Source organism: Scyliorhinus torazame, unplaced genomic scaffold, assembly GCF_047496885.1.
Source record: "Scyliorhinus torazame isolate Kashiwa2021f unplaced genomic scaffold, sScyTor2.1 scaffold_40, whole genome shotgun sequence".
Lineage (NCBI taxonomy): Eukaryota > Metazoa > Chordata > Chondrichthyes > Carcharhiniformes > Scyliorhinidae > Scyliorhinus > Scyliorhinus torazame.
The window spans coordinates 28,821-47,023 of NW_027307767.1; the positions used below are offsets into that span (position 1 = coordinate 28,821).

General features: G+C 56.2%; 1 long non-coding RNA gene across 3 annotated transcripts in view; it reads right to left on the reverse strand.

The window, feature by feature from the left end:
- Window positions 1-768: 768 nt before the first annotated feature.
- The window catches only part of LOC140405552 (uncharacterized), a 691,865-nt gene continuing 674,430 nt past the window's right edge, over window positions 769-18,203 (reverse strand). For 2 of the 3 annotated variants that reach the window (XR_011938649.1, XR_011938647.1), the window contains 3 exons: window positions 3,344-3,477; window positions 2,902-3,008; window positions 769-869 (listed from right to left, as the gene is read on the reverse strand). This is a non-coding gene — a long non-coding RNA (uncharacterized lncRNA). Of the gene's footprint in view, window positions 870-2,901; window positions 3,009-3,173; window positions 3,478-18,203 lie in introns of those variants that run through there. The other variant, XR_011938648.1, reaches the window with a different exon arrangement.

Below are 18,203 nucleotides of genomic sequence, written 5' to 3' on the forward strand. Positions count from 1 at the left end.
GATTTCATTGTTTTTTTTAAAGAAGTAGGGACTGTAGATTTATTTATTTATTTTTATAAATTTAGAGTGCCCAATTCATTTTGTCCAATTCAGGGACAATTCCGTGTGGCCAGTCCCCCGAGCCTGCCCATCTTTGGGTTGTGGGGCGAAACCCACGCAAACACTGGGAGAGCTATTTTATTGTAAGAGTTGTGGTCACTGTTGCTGCGCGTAAAAGGCCACAGGCCTGTGAGTGAACAGCAAGATCCCACAGCGGCAGCTATCTAGACCTAACCGATGGGACACTGTCCTTCCTCCCCCCCCACTTCACTCCTGCTGGGTGCCCCATTCCCCACTGCACCTAACAACCCCACCCCCACCGCCGTGTCATGTGTGGATTGGAACATCCCTGGAGAAGTCCCTTCAGTTTCTGAAAGAGTTAAACTGCCTCTTAAAATGAAGAAAAACCTTTAAAAACGAAATCCATTGGCACACAGAAAGATCCCAGAAGGTGCAGTCGGCAGTGTTGAGTGTCGTTTATATTTGCTACCAGGTTGCAGAGAGTGGCTGAAACCGTTAAATCCCCCCCCCCGCCCCCTACCCCCTACCCCCTACCCCACCACAAATACCCGGGACGCTCAGAATTAATATAACCCCTGTTATTTTGGAACAAAATTAGACAGCTTCATATGCCAGATTTGTATTTTACTCTTTGCCGCCCACCAAAGGGTTAATGTGTTTGTGTCTAAGTGCAAGGCCGGGGAGGCAATAAAGAGACAACTCACGTGAGTGCGGCCTGTGGAGTAGGCCTCAGTCCATCCACTTGCCTCTGGAGAATAGCCTTTGTCCAAAGATTCCTGGTCGCATTGCAGTCTTCAAAGTTCAAATTCCTGGGAAAAAGAGGGAGAAAATTAATTAAACGCAGGAAAATGTTTAAACTTGTAGCACAGCAAGAGGCCAAGATTTCCCCTCTCAGTCACACACACTCTCAGCAACATCCACCTACAATAATCTCAGTTATAAACCACAGAATAAAAATGATTGAGAGATAGTTCCCGCTTCCCTTGTGTTTCTCTTTCTCTCTCTCTCTCTCGCTATCTCATTCGGTCTCTCTATCCCTGTCATTCATATTTCTGTCTCCCTCGTTATCCCTCATCACCCTCCCAGCATTTATTTCTATTTATTTCTCTAATCAGAGTATCCCCAGAAAGATGTGATGAGACTCCCCATTGCAGTTTGTGGGGTGGTTTTCTTCGATTAAAGGTTTAAAGAGACACTAAAAAGCTGGAGAGAAATGGACAGATAGAGGCAGAAAGCAGGGGAGACAGAGAGAGACAGAGAGAGGCAAGAATGGAAAGAAGACAGAAAGGGAGAGCAAGCCTCTCTTTTTCACGACCACCCTCTCCCTCCACCCTCTCTTTCTTTCTCCTCTCCCTCTCTCTAATCTCCATTACCCCCCAGCCCCACACTCTTTCTGTACTCTCTCTCTCTTTCTCACTCTCATTCTAATAGTTGGGAAGGAGAAAGAAAGAGAGACAGGGTCACACACAGGAATCCAACATTCATAACCATAGCAAACTGAATTCAAATGACCTCCTGCGAATTTAATTTCACCCTCATACTTTACCAGGATGTTGCCTGGAATGGAGAGCAGGTCTTACGAGGAAAGGTTGAGGGTGCTAGGCCTTTTCTCATTAGAATGGAGAAGGATGAGGGGCGACTTGGTAGAGGTTTATAAGATGATCAGGGGAATAGATAAGAGTACAGTCAGAGACTTATCCCCCGGGTGGAACAAACCATTACAAGGGGACATAAATTTAAGGTGAAAGGTGGAAGATATAGGAGGGATGTCAGAGGTAGGTTCTTTACCCAGAGAGTAGTGGGGGCATGGAATGCACTGCCTGTGGAAGTAGTTGAATCGGAAACATTCGGGACCTTCAAGCAGCTATTGGATAGTTACATGGATTACGGTTAAATGATATAGTGTAGATTTATTTGTTCTTAAGGGCAGCACGGTAGCATTGTGGATAGCACAATTGCTTCACAGCTCCAGGGTCCCAGGTTCGATTCCGGCTTGGATCACTGTCTGTGCGGAGTCTGCACATCCTCCCCGTGTCTGCGTGGGTTTCCTCCGGGTGCTCCGGTTTCCTCCCACAGTCCAAAGATGTGCAGGTTAGGTGGATTGGCCATGAACAATTGCCCTTAGTGTCCAAAATTGCCCTTTGTGTTGGGTGGAGGTGTTGAGTTTGAGTAGGGTGCTCTTTCCAAGAGCCGGTGCAGACTCAAAGGGCCGAATGGCCTCCTTCTGCACTGTAAATTCAATGATAATCTATGATTAATCTAGGACAAAGGTTCGGCACAACATCGTGGGCCGAAGGGCCTGTTCTGTGCTGTATTTTCTAAAAAAAAACTTGTGTCTCGGCCTAAAACACAGGCTTCATTCCAGAATTATACCCGCTTCAAGTTAAGGGACTTTAATTCCGGGCAATCGAGATTACTTTACAGTCGATGGATTCATTTTAAAAGTGACCCCACTATCGTTAATTTTGTGAATTCTGCAGGCAACCTGTGCACAGGGAGAGCCCAACAAATGATGACCACTTTCAAAATTGAGTTCAGAGTTTCTGATCTGAGATTTCTCTCGCTCTCTCTACCAGATTTCAGAGATTGGCTGAAACAGTGAAATGCCCCCCCCCCCCCCCCCGGGCACCCCCCCCCCCCCACCCCCGGCACCCCCCCCCCCCCCCCTCCCCCCACCCCCCACCCCTGGGATGCTCAGAATTAATATAACCCCTGTCATTTTGGAACAAAATTCGACAGCTTCATATTCCAGATTTGTATTTTACTCTTTGCCGCCCACCAAAGGTTTAATGTGTTTGTGTCTTAGTGCAAGGCCGGGGAGGCAATAAACAGACAACTCACGTGAGTGCGGCCTGTGGATTAGGCCTCAGTCCATCCACTTGTCCTCTGGAGAATAGCCTTTGCCCAAAGATTCCTGCTCACATTGCAGTCTTTCAAAATTCAAATTCCTGGGAAAAAGAGGGAGAAAGTTAACTAAACCACTGGAAAAGATTGAAACTATTTAATACAGCGAGAGCCCAGGGTTCCCTTTTCAGTTTTACAACTCCTCAGCAACATCCGAATACAAATAAGTCACAGCTTTCAACCAGAGGTTAAAAAAGATTGAGAGACAATTAATACTCAAAATCTTTTTATTATCACAATTAGGCTTACATTAATACTGCAATGAAGTTACTGTGAAAATCCCCTTCTCTTGTGTTTCTTGCTGTCTCTCTGTACCTCTTATACATATTTATGTCTCCCTCCCTCACTCTCTTTGATCCCTCCAATATTAAAATTAAACCTCAGTCAGGGTAATAACCCGGGTGAAGCCTGCGGAACAGGCCTCAGCCAGCGCTCCCTCGGGAAGAATTCACACTCCCTCGTCCTCCTCACAGGATTCCCGACCTCCTTCCAGTTTTCCAAATAAAGATGCCTCTGGAGAAAAAAAGGAGATAAAATTGGTTATAAAGACAATAACAGGGACATTTAAAAAAAATATAAAAAACAGCACAACAGGAGTCCAACATTTCCAATCTCGAGCCAATCAGCAACATGTCAACACCCAAAATGCACAGCTCAAAACAGAGAGATTGACACGCCCAGCGACACACACACACACACACACACACACACTGAAGCAGAGGGGTAATGTTTTCAGTGTCGTGGGTTTTTGGTTTGTGAACTGAAGTCCCTCAGACACAGATGTATCCTCAGTGAGCTGTGAGCAGACTCCACCCCTAGTCTCTGCCATGTGTGGAATGTCTGTCTCAGAGGACAGCTCTCTATTGACATGTAAATGAGTGACAAGAGATGCTGATCTCCTTGCTGCTCAGCCCCACACACACAGAATGTGACTTCAGCTAAACCTTGGCCTTCCCCACACCAGTGTTGTTCACTGAGCAGGCCGGAAAAAATTGGATTAAATGTAATTATTAGACAGGGACGTTCTTATTTTTTCTACCCAAGTGCATAACCTCACATTTATCCATGTTATACTGCATCTGCCACATCTCTCTCTCACTCACTCCCCTCCCAATAGGATTGAATCATAATTTAAAATAGTATTGGGAAATGATTAGAAACAGTTTGGGCTGAGATCTCCTCAGTGACCTGTGTGCAGTCCCCACCCCCGACTTTCTGTCAGGAATGTCCCCCTCGGTGTGTTTCCTGTCTGCAAAGGTAACACTTGTCCTGTCTATGGTTATGTTAATTCAGCAGACAGCCACAGATTCACAATGTCCTGTCCTTATTTCTGTCTTTGTTTAACATTTGTTCCCTCTGAATTTCTGACCTGTTGGGAATGACCATTCGTCTGTCGCCTTAGGAAGGCTTTCCATAGAATGAGTAAAAACCAGCAAGAAATCACAGAATGTGAGTTAAACACAACTTCATTTCTGCTTCCATTTAGAGAGAAGATTCCTGGCCAGACAAACAAAGCTCATTGCAAAGTTTCACTTCATATTTTACTTGTTGTTCACGGACAGATTTTTCACTGAAATCTTCTGATGTTAATTCCTGAGATTAGAATTAATAAAGAAACAATTTGGATTGAATGAAAACGGTCAGTTTGATAACCCTAATGCCCTGACTGCCTCACGTCCTGGCACCCACACACCATCACACCCTCATGTCCCCTAACCCTCACATCCTGACCCACTCCCGTCCCCGAAACCTCAGATCCTGACCCGCTGTGTACCTCTTTCTCTGTGTGTGTCCCTCACTCTCTCCGTGTGCCCACCTCTCTCTGTCCCTCTCTCCCTCTGTGTCCCTGTTGCTCTCAAAGTGTCCTCTCACTCTATCCCTCTCTTTCACTGTCTACCTCTTTCTCTCTGTGTCACTCTCTCTGTCGCCCTCTCCCTTTATGTATCACCCTCTCTCTGTCCCCCTCTCTCCCTCTCCCTCTATCTCTATCCCTCTCTCTCTTTGTCCCACTCTCTCACTGTGTACATCTCTCTCTCTTTCTATCACTCTATCTCTCACTCGCCTTCTCTCGCTGTGTCCCTCGCTCTTGCTGTGTCTCTCGCTCTCGCTGTGTCCCTCGGTCTCGCTGTGTCCCTCGCTCTTGCTGAGTCCCTCGCTCTCTGTGTACCCCTCACTCTCTGTGTGCCCCTCACTCTCTGTGTACCCCTCACTCTCTGTGCATCCCTCGCTCTCTGTGCGTCCCTCGCTCTCTGTGCGTCCCTTGCTCTCTGTGTGTCCCTCGCTCACTGTGCGTCCCTCGCTGTCTGTGCGTCCCTCGCACTCTGTGCGTCCCTCGCTCTCTCCGTGTCCCTCGCTCTCTCCGTGTCCCTCGCTCTGTGTGTCCCTCGCTCTCTGTGCATCCCTCGCTCTCTGTGCGCCCCTCGCTCTCTGTGCGTCCCTCGCTCTCTGTGCGTCCCTCGCTCTCTGTGTTTGTCCCTCGCTCTGTGTGTCCCTCGCTCTGTGTGTCCCTCGCTCTCTGTGTGTCCCTAGCTCTCTGTGTGTCCCTCGCTCTCTGTGCGTCCCTCGCTCTCTGTGTGTCCCTTGCTCTCTGTGTGTCCCTCGCTCTGTGCGTCCCTCGCTCTCTGTGCGTCCCTCGCTCTCTGTGCATCCCTCGCTCTCTGTGTGTCCCTCGCTCTGTGTGTCCCTCGCTCTGTGTGTCCCTCGCTCTCTGTGTGCCCCTCGCTCTGGGTGCGCCCATGCGCATGATATCATTGTGAATAGCACAATTGCTTCACAGCTCCAGGGTCCCAGGTTCGATTCCGGATTGTGTCACTGTCTGTGCGGAGTCTGCAAATCCTCCCCGTGTGTGCGTGGGTTTCCTCCGGGTCCTCCGGTTTCCTCCCACAGTCCAAAGATGTGCAGGTTAGGTGGATTGGCCTTGATAAATAGCCCTTAGTGTCCAAAATTGCCCTTAGTGTTGGGTGGGGTTGCTGGGTTATGGGGATAGGGTGGGCGTGTGGGTTTGGATAGGGTGCTCTTTCCAAGAGGCGGTGGTGACACGACGGGCTGAATGGCCTCCTTCTGCAATTTAAATTCTCTGATAAACTGTGATCGCTCTCTGTGCGTCCGCAGCTGTCTGTGTGTCGCTCGCTCTCTGTGTGCCCCTCGCTCTGTGAGTCCCTCGCTCTCTGTGCGTCCCTCGCTCTCTGTGTGTCCCTCGCTCTCTGTGTATCCCTCGCTCTGTGTGTCCCTCGCTCTCTGTGTGTCCCTCGCTCTCTGTGTGTCCCTCGCTCTCTGTGTGTCCCTCGCTCTCTATGCGTCCCTCGCTTTCTGTGTGTCCCTCGCTCTCTGTGTGTCCCTCGCTCTCTGTGTGTCCCTCGCCCTCTGTGTGTCCCTCGCTCTCTGTTTGTGTTCCTCGCTCTGTGTGTGTCCCTCGCTCTCTGTGTGTCCCTCGCTCTCTGTGTGTCCCTCGCCCTCTGTGTGTCCATCGCTCTCTGTGTGTCCATCGCTCTCTATGTGTCCCTAGCTCTGTGTGTCCCTCGCTCTCTGTGTGTCCCTCGCTCTCTGTGTGTCCCTCGCTCTCTGTGTGTCCCTTGTTCTCTGTGCGTTACTCGCTCTCTGTGCGTCCCTCGCTCTCTGTGTGTCCCTCGCTCTCTGTGTGTCCCTCGCTCTCTGTGTGTGTCCCTCGCTCTCTGTGTGCCCCTCGCTCTCTGTGTGTCCCTCGCTCTCTGTGCGTCCCTCGCTCTCTGTGTGTCCCTCGCTCTCTGTGCGTCCCTCGCTCTCTGTGTGTCCCTCCCTCTCTGTTTGTCCCTCACTCTCTGTGTATCCCTCGCTCTGTGTGTCCCTCGCTCTGTGTGTCCCTCGCTCTCTGTGTGTGTCCCTCGCTCTCTGTGTGTGTCCCTCGCTCTCTGTGCGTGTCCCTCCCTCTGTGCTTCCCTCGCTCTCTGTGTGTCCCTCACTCTGTGCGTCCCTCGCTCTCTGTGTTCGTCGCTCTCTGTGTCCCTCGCTGTCTGTGTCCCTCGCTGTCTGTGTCCCTCGCTCTCTGTTTGTACCTCGCTCTCTGTGTGTGTCCCTCGCTCTGTGTGTCCCTCGCTCTCTGTGTGTCCCTCGCTCTGTGTGTCCCTCGCTCTCTGTGTGTCCCTCGCTCTCTGTCTGTCCCTCGCTCTGTGCATCCCTCGCTCTGTGTGTCCCTCGCTCTCCGTGTGTCCCTCTCTCTCTGTGTGCCCCTTGCTCTCTGTGTGTCCATCGCTCTCTGTGTGTTCCTCACTCTCTGTGTGTCCCTCACTCTCTGTGTGTCCCTCGGTCTCTGTGTATCCCTTGCTCTCTGTGTGTCCCTCGCTCTGTGTGTCCCTCGCTCTCTGTGTGTCCCTCGCTCTCTGTGTGTCGCTCGCTCTCTGTGTGTCCCTCGCTCTCTGTGTGTGTCCCTCGCTCTCTGTGTGTGTCCCTCGCTCCCTGTGTGTGTCCCTCAATCTCTGTGTGTCCCTCGCTCTCTGTGAGTCCCTCGCTCTCTGTGTGTCCCTCGCTCTTTGTGTCCCTCGCTCTCTGTGTGACCCCCGCTCTCTGTGTGTCCCTCGCTCTCTGTGTGTCCCTCGTTCTCTGTGTGTGTCCCTCGCACTCTGTGTGTCCTCGTTCTCTGTGTGTGCCCCTCGCTCTCTGTTAAACCCTCGCTCTCTGTGTGTCCCTCCCTCTCTGTGTGTCCCTCGCTCTCTGTGTGTCCCTCGTTCTCTCTGTGTGTCCGTCGGTCTCTGTGTATCCCTCGCCCTCTGTGTGTGTCCCTCGCTCTCTGTGCATCCCTCGCTCTCTGTGAGTCCGTCGCTCTCTGTGTGTCCCTCGCTCTCTGTGTGTCCCTCGCTCTCTGTGTGTCCCTCGCTCTCTCTGTGTCCCTCGCTCTCTCTGTGTCCCTCGCTCTCTCTGTGTCCTTCGCTCTCTCTGTGTCCCTCCCTCTCTGTGCGTCCCTAGCTCTCTGTGTGTCCCCCGCTCTCTGTGTGGTCCACACTCTCTGTGTGCCCCTCGCTCTCTGTGCACCCTTGCTCTCTGAGTCCCACGCTCTCTGTGTGTCCCTCGCTCTCTGTGTGTCCCTCGCTCTCTGTGTGTCCCCCGCTCTCTGTGTGGTCCACACTCTCTGTGTGCCCCTCGCTCTCTGTGCACCCCTTGCTCTCTGAGTCCCACGCTCTCTGTGTGTCCCTCGCTCTCTGTGCTTCCCTCGCTCTTTGTGTGTCCCTCAATCTTTGTGTGTTCCTCGCTCTCTGTGTGTCCCTCGCTCTCTGTGCGTCCCTCGCTCTCTGTGCGTCCCTCGCTCTCTGTGTGTCCCTCGCTCTGTGTGTCCCTCGCTCTCTGTGTGTCCCTCGCTCTGTGTGTCCCTCGCTCTCTGTGTGTGTTCCTCGCTCTGTGTGTGTCCCTCGCTCTCTGTGTGTCCCTCGCTCTCTGTTTGTCCCTCGCTCTCTGTGTGTCCCTCGCTCTCTGTGTGCCCCTCGCTCCCTGTGTGTCCCTCGCTCTCTGTGTGCCCCTCGCTCTCTGTGTGCCCCTCACTCTCTGTGTGTCCCTCGCTCTCTGTGTGTCTCTCACTCTCTCTGTGTGTCCCTCGCTCTCTGTGCACCCTCGCTCTCTGTGCCCTCCCTCTCTGTGTGTCCCTAGCTCTCTGTGTGTCCCTCGATCTCTGTGTGTGTCCCTCGCTCTCTGTGCACCCCTCGCTCTCTGTGTCCCTCGACCTCTCTGTGTCCCTCACTCTCTGTGTGTCCCTCGCTCTCTGTGTGTCCCTCGCTCTCTGTGTGTCCCTCGCTCTCTGTGTGTGTCCCTCACTCTCTGTGCACCCCATGCTCTATGTGTCCCTCGCTCTCTGTGTGCCTCGCTCTGTGTCCCTCGCTCTCTGTGTCCCTCGCTCTCTGTGTCCCTCGTTCTCTGCGTCCCTCTCTCTGTGCGTCCCTCGATCTCTGTGTTTCCCACGCTCTGTGTGTGTCCTTTGCGCTCTGTGTGTCCCTTGCTCTCTGTGTGTCCCTCGCTCTCTGTGTGTCCCTCGCTCTCTGTGTGTCCCTCGCTCTCTGTGTCCCTCGCTCTCTCTGTGTCCCTCGCTTTCTGTGTGTCGCTCGCTCTCTGTGTGTCCCTTGCTATCTGTGTGTGTCCCTCGCTCTCTGTGTGTGTCCCTCGCTCTCTCTGTGTGTCCCTTGCTCTCTCTGTGTCCCTCACTCTATGTGTGTCCCTCGCTCTCTGTGTGTCCCTCGCGCTCTGTGTGTCCCTCGCTCTCTGTGTGTGTCCCTCACACTGTGTGTGTCCCTCGCTCTCTGTGTGTCCCTCGCTCTCTGTGTGTCCCTCGCTCTGTGTGTGTGTCCCTCGCTCTCTGTGTGTCCCTCGCTCTCTGTGTGTCCCTCGCTCACTGTGTGTCCCAGCTCTCTGTGTGTCCCTCGCTCTCTGTGTGTGTCCCTCGCTCTCTGTGTGTCCCTCGCTCTGTGTGTCCCTCGCTCACTGTGTGTCCCTCGCTCTCTGTGTGTCGCTCGCTCTCTGTATGTCCCTCGCTCTCTGTGTGTGTCCCTCGCTCTCTGTGTGTGTCCCTCGCTCTCTGTGTGTGTCCCTCGCTCTCTGTGTGTCCCTCGCTCTCTGTGTGTGTCCCTCGCTCTCTGTGTGTGTCCCTCGCTCCCTGTGTGAGTCCCTCAATCTCTGTGTGTCCCTCACTCTCTGTGAGTCCCTCGCTCTCTGTGTGTCCCTCGCTCTTTGTGTCCCTCGCTCTCTGTGTGACCCCCGCTCTCTGTGTGTCCCTCGCTCTCTGTGTGTCCCTCGCTCTCTGTGTGTCCCTCGTTCTGTGTGTGTGTCCCTCGCACTCTGTGTGTCCTCGTTCTCTGTGTGTGTCCCTCGCTCTCTGTTAAACCCTCGCTCTCTGTGTGTCCCTCGCTCTCTGTGTGTCCCTCGCTCTCTGTGTGTCCCTCGTTCTCTGTGTGTGTCGCTCGCTCTCTGTGTGCCCCTCGTTCTCTGTGTGCCCCTCGGTCTGTGTGTGTCCCTCTCTCTCTGAGTGTGTCCCTCGTTCTCTGTGTGTGTCCCTCGCTCTGTGTGTGTCCCTCGCTCTGTGTGTGTCCCTCGCTCTCTGTGTGTCCCTCGGTCTCTGTGTATCCCTTGCTCTCTGTGTGTGTCCCTCGCTCTCTGTGCATCCCTCGCTCTCTGTGTGTCCCTCGCTCTCTGTGTGTGTCCCTCGCTCTCTGTGTGTGTCCCTCGCTCTCTGTGCACCCCTCGCTGTCTGTGTGTGTCCCTCGCCCTCTGTGTGTATCCCTCGCTCTCTGTGTGTCCCTCGCTCTCTGTGTGTCCCTCGCTTTCTGTGCGCCCCTCGCTCTCTGTGTGTCCCTCGCTCTCTGTGTGTCCCTCGATCTCTGTGCGTCCCTCGATCTCTGTGAGTCCCTCGCTCTCTGTGTGTGTCCATCCGTCTGTGAGTCCCTCGCTCTCTGTGTGTCCCTCGCTCTGTGTGTGTGTCCCGCGCTTTCTTTGTGTGTCCCTTGCTTTCTGTGCGTCCCTCGCTCTGTGTGTCCCTCGCTCTCTGTGTGTGTCCCTCGCTCTCTGTGTGTCACTCGCTCTCTGTGTGTGTCCTTTGCTCTCTGTGTGTCGCTCGCTCTCTGTGCATCCCTCGCTCTGTGTGTCCATTGCTCTCTGTGTGTCCCTCGCTCTCTGTGTGTCCCTCGCTCTCTGTGCGTCCCTCCCTCTCTGTGCATCCCTCGCTCTCTGTGCGCCCCTCGCTCTCTGTCGTCCCTCGCTCTCTGTGTGTCCCTCGCTCTCTGTGTGTGTCCATCGCTCTGTGTGTCCCTCGCTCTGTGTGTCCCTCGCTCTCTGTGTGTCCCTAGCTCTCTGTGTGTCCCTCGCTCTCTGTGTGTGTCCGTCGCTCTGTGTGTCCCTCGCTCTCTGTGTGTCCCTCGCTCTTTGTGTGTCCCTCGCTCTCTGTGTGTCCCTCGCTCTCTGTGTGTCCCTCGCTCTCTGTGCGTCCCTCGCGCTCTGTGGGTCCCTAGCTCTCTGTGTGTCCCTCGCTCTCTGTGTGTCCCTCGCTCTCTGTGCGTCCCTCGCTCTCTGTGTGTCCCTCGCTCTGTGTGTGTGTGCCTCGCTCTGTGTGTGTCCCTCGCTCACTGTGTGTCCCTCGCTCTCTGTGTGTCCCTCGCTCTCTGTGCGTCCCTCGCTCTCTGTGTGTCCCTCGCTCTCTGTGTATTCCTCTCTCTTTGTGTGTCCCTCGCGCTCTGTGTGTCCCTCGCTCTCTGTGTGTCCCTCGCTCTCTGTGTATCTCGCTCTCTGTGTCTCCCTCGCTCTCTGTGTCTCCCTCGCTCTCTGTGTGTGTCCCTCGCTCTCTGTGCGTCCCTCGCTCTCTGTGTGTCCCTCGCTCTCTGTGTGTCCCTCGCTTTCTGTGCGCCCCTTGCTCTCTGTGTGTCCCTCGCTCTCTGTGTGTCCCTCGATCTCTGTGCGTCCCTCGATCTCTGTGAGTCCCTCGCTCTCTGTGTGTGTCCATCCGTCTGTGCGTCCCTCGCTCTCTGTGTGTCTCTCGCTCTGTGTGTGTGTCCCGCGCTTTCTTTGTGTGTCCCTTGCTTTCTGTGCGTCCCTCGCTCTGTGTGTCCATTGCTCTCTGTGTGTCCCTCGCTCTCTGTTTGTCCCTCGCTCTCTGTGCGTCCCTCCCTCTCTGTGCATCCCTCGCTCTCTGTGCGCCCCTCGCTCTCTGTCGTCCCTCGCTCTCTGTGTGTCCCTCGCTCTCTGTGTGTGTCCCTCGCTCTGTGTGTCCCTCGCTCTCTGTGTGTCCCTAGCTCTCTGTGTGTCCCTCGCTCTCTGTGTGTGTCCCTCGCTCTGTGTGTCCCTCGCTCTCTGTGTGTCCCTCGCTCTTTATGTGTCCCTCGCTCTTTGTGTGTCCCTCGCTCTCTGTGTGTCCCTCGCTCTCTGTGTGTCCCTCGCTCTCTGTGCGTCCCTCGCTCTCTGTGCGTCCCTCGCGCTCTGTGGGTCCCTAGCTCTCTGTGTGTCCCTCGCTCTCTGTGTGTGTCCCTCGCTCTGTGTGTCCCTCGCTCTCTGTGTGTCCCTCGCTCTCTGTGTGTCCCTCGCTCTCTGTGTGTCCCTCGCTCTCTGTGCGTCCCTCGCTCTCTGTGTGTCCCTCGCTCTGTGTGTGTGTCCCTCGCTCTGTATGTCCCTCGCTCTGTGTGTCCCTCGCTCTTTGTGTGTCCCTAGCTCTCTGTGTGTCCCTCGCTCTTTGTGTGTCCCTCGCTCTTTGTGTGTCCCTCGTTCTCTGTGTGTGCCTCGCTCTCTGTGTGTGCCTCGCTCTCTGTGTGTCCCCCGCTGTCTGTGTGTCCCTTGCTCTCTGTGTGTCCCTTGCTCTCTGTGTGTACCTCGCTCTCTGTGTGTCCCTCGCTCTCTGTATGTCCGTCGCTCTCTGTGTGTCCCTCGCTCTCTGTGTGTGTCCCTCGCTCTCTGTGTGTCCCTCGCTCTGTGTGTCCCTCGCTCTCTGTGTGTCCCTCGCTCTCTGTGTGTCCCTCGCTCTCTCTGTGTGTCCCTCACTCTCTGTGTGTCCCTCGCTTTCTGTGCGCCCCTCGCTCTCTGTGTGTCCCTCGCTCTCTGTGTGTCCCTCGATCTCTGTGAGTCCCTCGCTCTCTGTGTGTGTCCATCCGTCTGTGCGTCCCTCTCTCTCTGTGTGTCCCTCGCTCTGTGTGTGTGTCCCGCGCTTTCTTTGTGTGTCCCTTGCTTTCTGTGCGTCCCTCGCTCTGTGTGTCCATTGCTCTCTGTGTGTCCCTCGCTCTCTGTGTGTCCCTCGCTCTCTGTGCGTCCCTCCCTCTCTGTGCATCCCTCGCTCTCTGTGCGTCCCTCGCTCTCTGTGTGTCCCTCGCTCTCTGTGCGTCCCTCCCTCTCTGTGCATCCCTCGCTCTCTGTGCGCCCCTCGCTCTCTGTCGTCCCTCGCTCTCTGTGCGTCCCTCCCTCTCTGTGCATCCCTCGCTCTCTGTGCGTCCCTCGCTCTCTGTGTGTCCCTCGCTCTCTGTGCGTCCCTCCCTCTGTGTGCATCCCTCGCTCTCTGTGCGTCCCTCGCTCTCTGTGTGTCCCTCGCTCTCTGTGCGTCCCTCCCTCTCTGTGCATCCCTCGCTCTCTGTGCGTCCCTCGCTCTCTGTGTGTCCCTCGCTCTCTGTGCGTCCCTCCCTCTCTGTGCATCCCTCGCTCTCTGTGCGCCCCTCGCTCTCTGTATGTCCGTCGCTCTCTGTGTGTCCCTCGCTCTCTGTGTGTGTCCCTCGCTCTCTGTGTGTCCCTCGCTCTGTGTGTCCCTCGCTCTCTGTGTGTCCCTCGCTCTCTGTGTGTCCCTCGCTCTCTGTGTGTCCCTCGCTCTCTGTGTGTCCCTCGCTCTCTGTGTGTCCCTCCCTCTCTGTGCATCCCTCGCCCTCTGTGTGTCCCTCGCTCTCTGTTTGTGTTCCTCGCTCTGTGTGTGTCCCTCGCTCTCTGTTTGTGTTCCTCGCTCTGTGTGTGTCCCTCGCTCTCTGTGTGTCCCTCGCTCTCTGTGTGTCCCTCGCCCTCTGTGTGTCCCTCGCTCTCTGTGTGTCCATCGCTCTCTATGTGTCCCTAGCTCTGTGTGTCCCTCGCTCTGTGCGTTACTCGCTCTCTGTGCGCCCCTCGCTCTCTGTCGTCCCTCGCTCTCTGTGTGTCCCTCGCTCTCTGTGTGTGTCCATCGCTCTGTGTGTCCCTCGCTCTGTGTGTCCCTCGCTCTCTGTGTGTCCCTAGCTCTCTGTGTGTCCCTCGCTCTCTGTGTGTGTCCCTCGCTCTGTGTGTCCCTCGCTCTCTGTGTGTCCCTCGCTCTTTATGTGTCCCTCGCTCTTTGTGTGTCCCTCGCTCTCTGTGTGTCCCTTGCTCTCTGTGTGTCCCTCGCTCTCTGTGCGTCCCTCGCTCTCTGTGCGTCCCTCGCGCTCTGTGGGTCCCTAGCTCTCTGTGTGTCCCTCGCTCTCTGTGTGTGTCCCTCGCTCTGTGTGTCCCTCGCTCTCTGTGTGTCCCTCGCTCTCTGTGTGTCCCTCGCTCTCTGTGTGTCCCTCGCTCTCTGTGCGTCCCTCGCTCTCTGTGTGTCCCTCGCTCTGTGTGTGTGTCTCTCGCTCTGTATGTCCCTCGCTCTGTGTGTCCCTCGCTCTTTGTGTGTCCCTAGCTCTCTGTGTGTCCCTCGTTCTTTGTGTGTCCCTCGCTCTTTGTGTGTCCCTCGCTCTCTGTGTGTGCCTCGCTCTCTGTGTGTGCCTCGCTCTCTGTGTGTCCCCCGCTGTCTGTGTGTCCCTTGCTCTCTGTGTGTCCCTTGCTCTCTGTGTGTACCTCGCTCTCTGTGTGTCCCTCGCTCTCTGTGTGTCCCTCGCTCTCTGTGCGTGTCCCTCCCTCTGTGCTTCCCTCGCTCTCTGTGTGTCCCTCGCTCTGTGCGTCCCTCGCTCTCTGTGTTCGTCGCTATCTGTGTCCCTCGCTGTCTGTGTCCCTCGCTGTCTGTGTCCTTCGCTCTCTGTGTGTACCTCGCTCTCTGTGTGTGTCCCTCGCTCTATGTGTCCCTTGCTCTCTGTGTGTCCCTCGCTCTGTGTGTCCCTCGATCTCTGTGTGTCCCTCGCTCTCTGTGTGTCCCTCGCTCTGTGCATGCCTCGCTCTGTGTGTCCCTCGCTCTCCGTGTGTCCCTCTCTCTCTGTGTGCCCCTTGCTCTCCGTGTGTCCCTCGCTCTCTGTGTGTCCCTCGCTCTCTGTGTGTGTCCCTCGCTCTCTGTGCGTCCCTCGCTCTCTGTGTGTCCCTCGCTCTCTGTGCGTCCCTCGCTCTCTGTGTGTCCCTCGCTCTCTGTGTGCCCCTCGCTCTCTGTGTGTCCCTCGCTCTCTGTGTGTCCCTCGCTCTCTGTGTGCCCCTCGCTCTCTGTATGTGTCGCTCCCTCTGTGCGTCCCTCGCACTGTGTGTCCCTCGCTCTCTTGGTGTCCCTCGCTCTCTGTGTGCCCCTCGCTCTCTGTGTGTCCCTCGCTCTCTGTGTGTCCCTCGCTCTCTGTGTGCCCCTCGCTCACTGTGTGTGTCCCTCCCTCTGTGCGTCCCTCGCTCTGTGTGTCCCTCGCTCTCTGTGTGTCCCTCGCTCTGTGTGTGTGTCCCTCGCTCTCTGTGTGTCCCTCGCTCTCTGTGTGTCCCTCGCTCTCTGTGTGTCCCTCGTTCTCTGTGTGTGTCCCTCGCACTCTGTGTGTCCTCGTTCTCTGTGTGTGTCCCTCCCTCTCTGTGTGTCCCTCGCTCTCTGTGTGTCCCTCGTTCTCTGTGTGTGTCCCTCGCTCTCTGTGTACCTCGTTCTCTGTGTGTGTCCCTCGGTCTCTGTGTGTCCCTCTCTCTCTGCGTGTGTCCCTCGTTCTCTGTGTGTGTCCCTCGCTCTGTGTGTCTCCCTCGCTCTGTGTGTGTCCCTCGCTCTCTGTGTGTCCCTCGGTCTCTGTGTATCCCTTGCTCTCTGTGTGTGTCCCTCGCTCTCTGTGCATCCCTCGCTCTCTGTGTGTCCCTCGCTCTCTGTGTGTGTCCCTCGCTCTGTGTGTGTGTCCCTCGCTCTCTGTGCACCCCTCGCTCTCTGTGTGTGTCCCTCGCCCTCTGTGTGTGTCCCTCGCTCTTTGTGCGTGTCCCTCGCTCTCTGTGTGTGTCCCTCGCTCTCTGTGTGTCCCTCGCTCTCTGTGTGTGTTCCTCGCTCTCTGTGTGTCCCTCGCTCTCTGTGTGTGTCCCTCGCTCTCTGTGCATCCCTCGCTCTCTGTGTGTCCCTCCATCTCTGTGTGTCCCTCGCTCTCTTTGTGCCCCTCGCTCTCTGTGCCCCTCGCTCCCTGTGTGTCCCTCGCTCTCTGTGTGCCCCTCGCTCTCTGTGTGCCCCTCACTCTCTGTGTGTCCCTCGCTCTCTGTGTGTCTCTCACTCTCTCTGTGTGTCCCTCGCTCTTGTGCACCCTCGCTCTCTGTGCCCTCCCTCTCTGTGTGTCCCTAGCTCTCTGTGCGTCCATCGATCTCTGTGTGTGTCCCTCGCTCTCTGTGCGCCCCTCGCTCTCTGTGTCCCCCCCCGCTCTCTGTGTGTCCCTCGCTCTCTGTGTGTCCCTCGCTCTCTGTGTGTGTCCTTCACTCTCTGTGCACCCCTTGCTCTATGTGTCCCTCGCTCTCTGTGTGCCTCGCTCTATGTGTCCCTCGCTCTCTGTGTCCCTCGCTCTCTGTGTCCCTCGCTCTCTGCGTCCCTCTCTCTGTGCGTCCCTCGATCTCTGTGTGTCCCACGCTCTGTGTGTGTCCTTTGCGCTCTGTGTGTCCCTTGCTCTCTGTGTGTCCCTCGCTCTCTGTGTGTCCCTCGCTCTCTGTGTGTCCCTCGCTCTGTGTGTCCCTCGCTCTCTCTGTGTCCCTCGCTTTCTGTGTGTCGCTCGCTCTCTGTGTGTCCCTTGCTATCTGTGTGTGTCCCTCGCTCTCTGTGTGTGTCCCTCGCTCTCTCTGTGTGTCCCTTGCTCTCTGTGTGTCCCTCACTCTATGTGTGTCCCTCGCTCTCTGTGTGTCCCTCGCGCTCTGTGTGTCCCTCGCTCTGTGTGTGTGTCCCTCACACTGTGTGTGTCCCTCGCTCTCTGTGTGTCCCTCGCTCTCTGTGTGTCCCTCGCTCTCTGTGTGGGTCCCTCGCTCTCTGTGTGTCCCTCGCTCTCTGTGTGTCCCTCGCTCACTGTGTGTCCCAGCTCTCTGTGTGTCCCTCGCTCTCTGTGTGTCCCTCGCTCTCTGTGTGTCCCTCGCTCTGTGTGTCCCTCACTCTCTGTGTGTCCCTCGCTCTCTGTGTGTCCCTCGCTCTCTGTGTGTGTCCCTCGCTCTCTGTGTGTGTCCCTCGCTCTCTGTGTGTGTCCCTCGCTCTCTGTGTGTCCCTCACTCTCTGTGTGTCCCTCGCTCTCTGTGTGTCCCTCGCTCTCTGTGTGTGTCCCTCGCACTGTGTGTGTCCCTCGCTCTCTGTGTGTGTCCCTCGCTCTCTGTGTGTGTTCCTCGCTCTGTGTGTGTCCCTCGCTCTCTGTGTGTCCCTCGCTCTCTGTTTGTCCCTCGCTCTCTGTGTGTCCCTCGCTCTCTGTGTGTGTTCCTCGCTCTCTGTGTGTCCCTCGCTCTGTGTGTGTGTCCCTCGCTCTCTGTGCACCCCTCGATCTTTGTGTGTCCCTCAATCTTTGTGTGTTCCTCGCTCTCTGTGTGTCCCTCGCTCTCTGTGTGTTCCTCGCTCTCTGTGTGTCCCTCCCTCTCTGTGTGTGTCCCTCGCTCCCTGTGTGTGTCCCTCAATCTCTGTGTGTCCCTCGCTCTCTGTGAATCCCTCGCTCACTGTGTGTCCCTCGCTCTCTGTGTGACCCCCGCTCTCTGTGTGTCCCTCGCTCTCTGTGTGTCCCTCGCTCTCTGTGTGTCCCTCGTTCTCTGTGTGTGTCCCTCGCACTCTGTGTGTCCTCGTTCTCTGTGTGTGTCCCTCGCTCTCTGTTAAACCCTCGCTCTCTGTGTGTCCCTCGCTCTCTGTGTGTCCCTCGCTCTCTGTGTGTCCCTCGTTCTCTGTGTGTGTCGCTCGCTCTCTGTGTGCCCCTCGTTCTCTGTGTGTCCCTCGGTCTGTGTGTGTCCCTCTCTCTCTGTGTGTGTCCCTCGTTCTCTGTGTGTGTCTCTCGCTCTGTGTGTGTCCCTCGCTCTGTGTGTGTCCCTCGCTCTCTGTGTGTCCCTCGGTCTCTGTGTTTCCCTTGCTCTCTGTGTGTGTCCCTCGCTCTCTGTGCATCCCTCGCTCTCTGTGTGTCCCTCGCTCTCTGTGTGTGTCCCTCGCTCTCTGTGTGTGTCCCTCGCTCTCTGTGTACCCCTCGCTCTCTGTGTGTGTCCCTCGCCCTCTGTGTGTGTCCCTCGACCTTTGTGCGTGTCCCTCGCTCTCTGTGTGTGTCCCTCGCTCTCTGTGTGTCCCTCGCTCTCTGTGTGTGTTCCTCGCTCTCTGTGTGTCCCTCGCTCTCTGTGTGTGTCCCTCGCTCTCTGTGCATCCCTCGCTCTCTGTGTGTCCCTCCCTCTCTGTGTGTCCCTCGCTCTCTGTGTGCCCCTCGCTCTCTGTGTGCCCCTCGCTTTCTGTGAGTCCCTCGCTCTCTGTGTGCCCCTCGCTCTCTGTGTGCCCCTCACTCTCTGTGTGTCCCTCGCTCTCTGTGTGTCTCTCACTCTCTCTGTGTGTCCCTCGCTCTCTGTGCACCCTCGCTCTCTGTGCCCTCCCTCTCTGTGTGTCCCTAGCTCTCTGTGCGTCCCTCGATCTCTGTGTGTGTCCCTCGCTCTCTGTGCACCCCTCGCTCTCTGTGTCCCTCGACCTCTCTGTGTCCCTC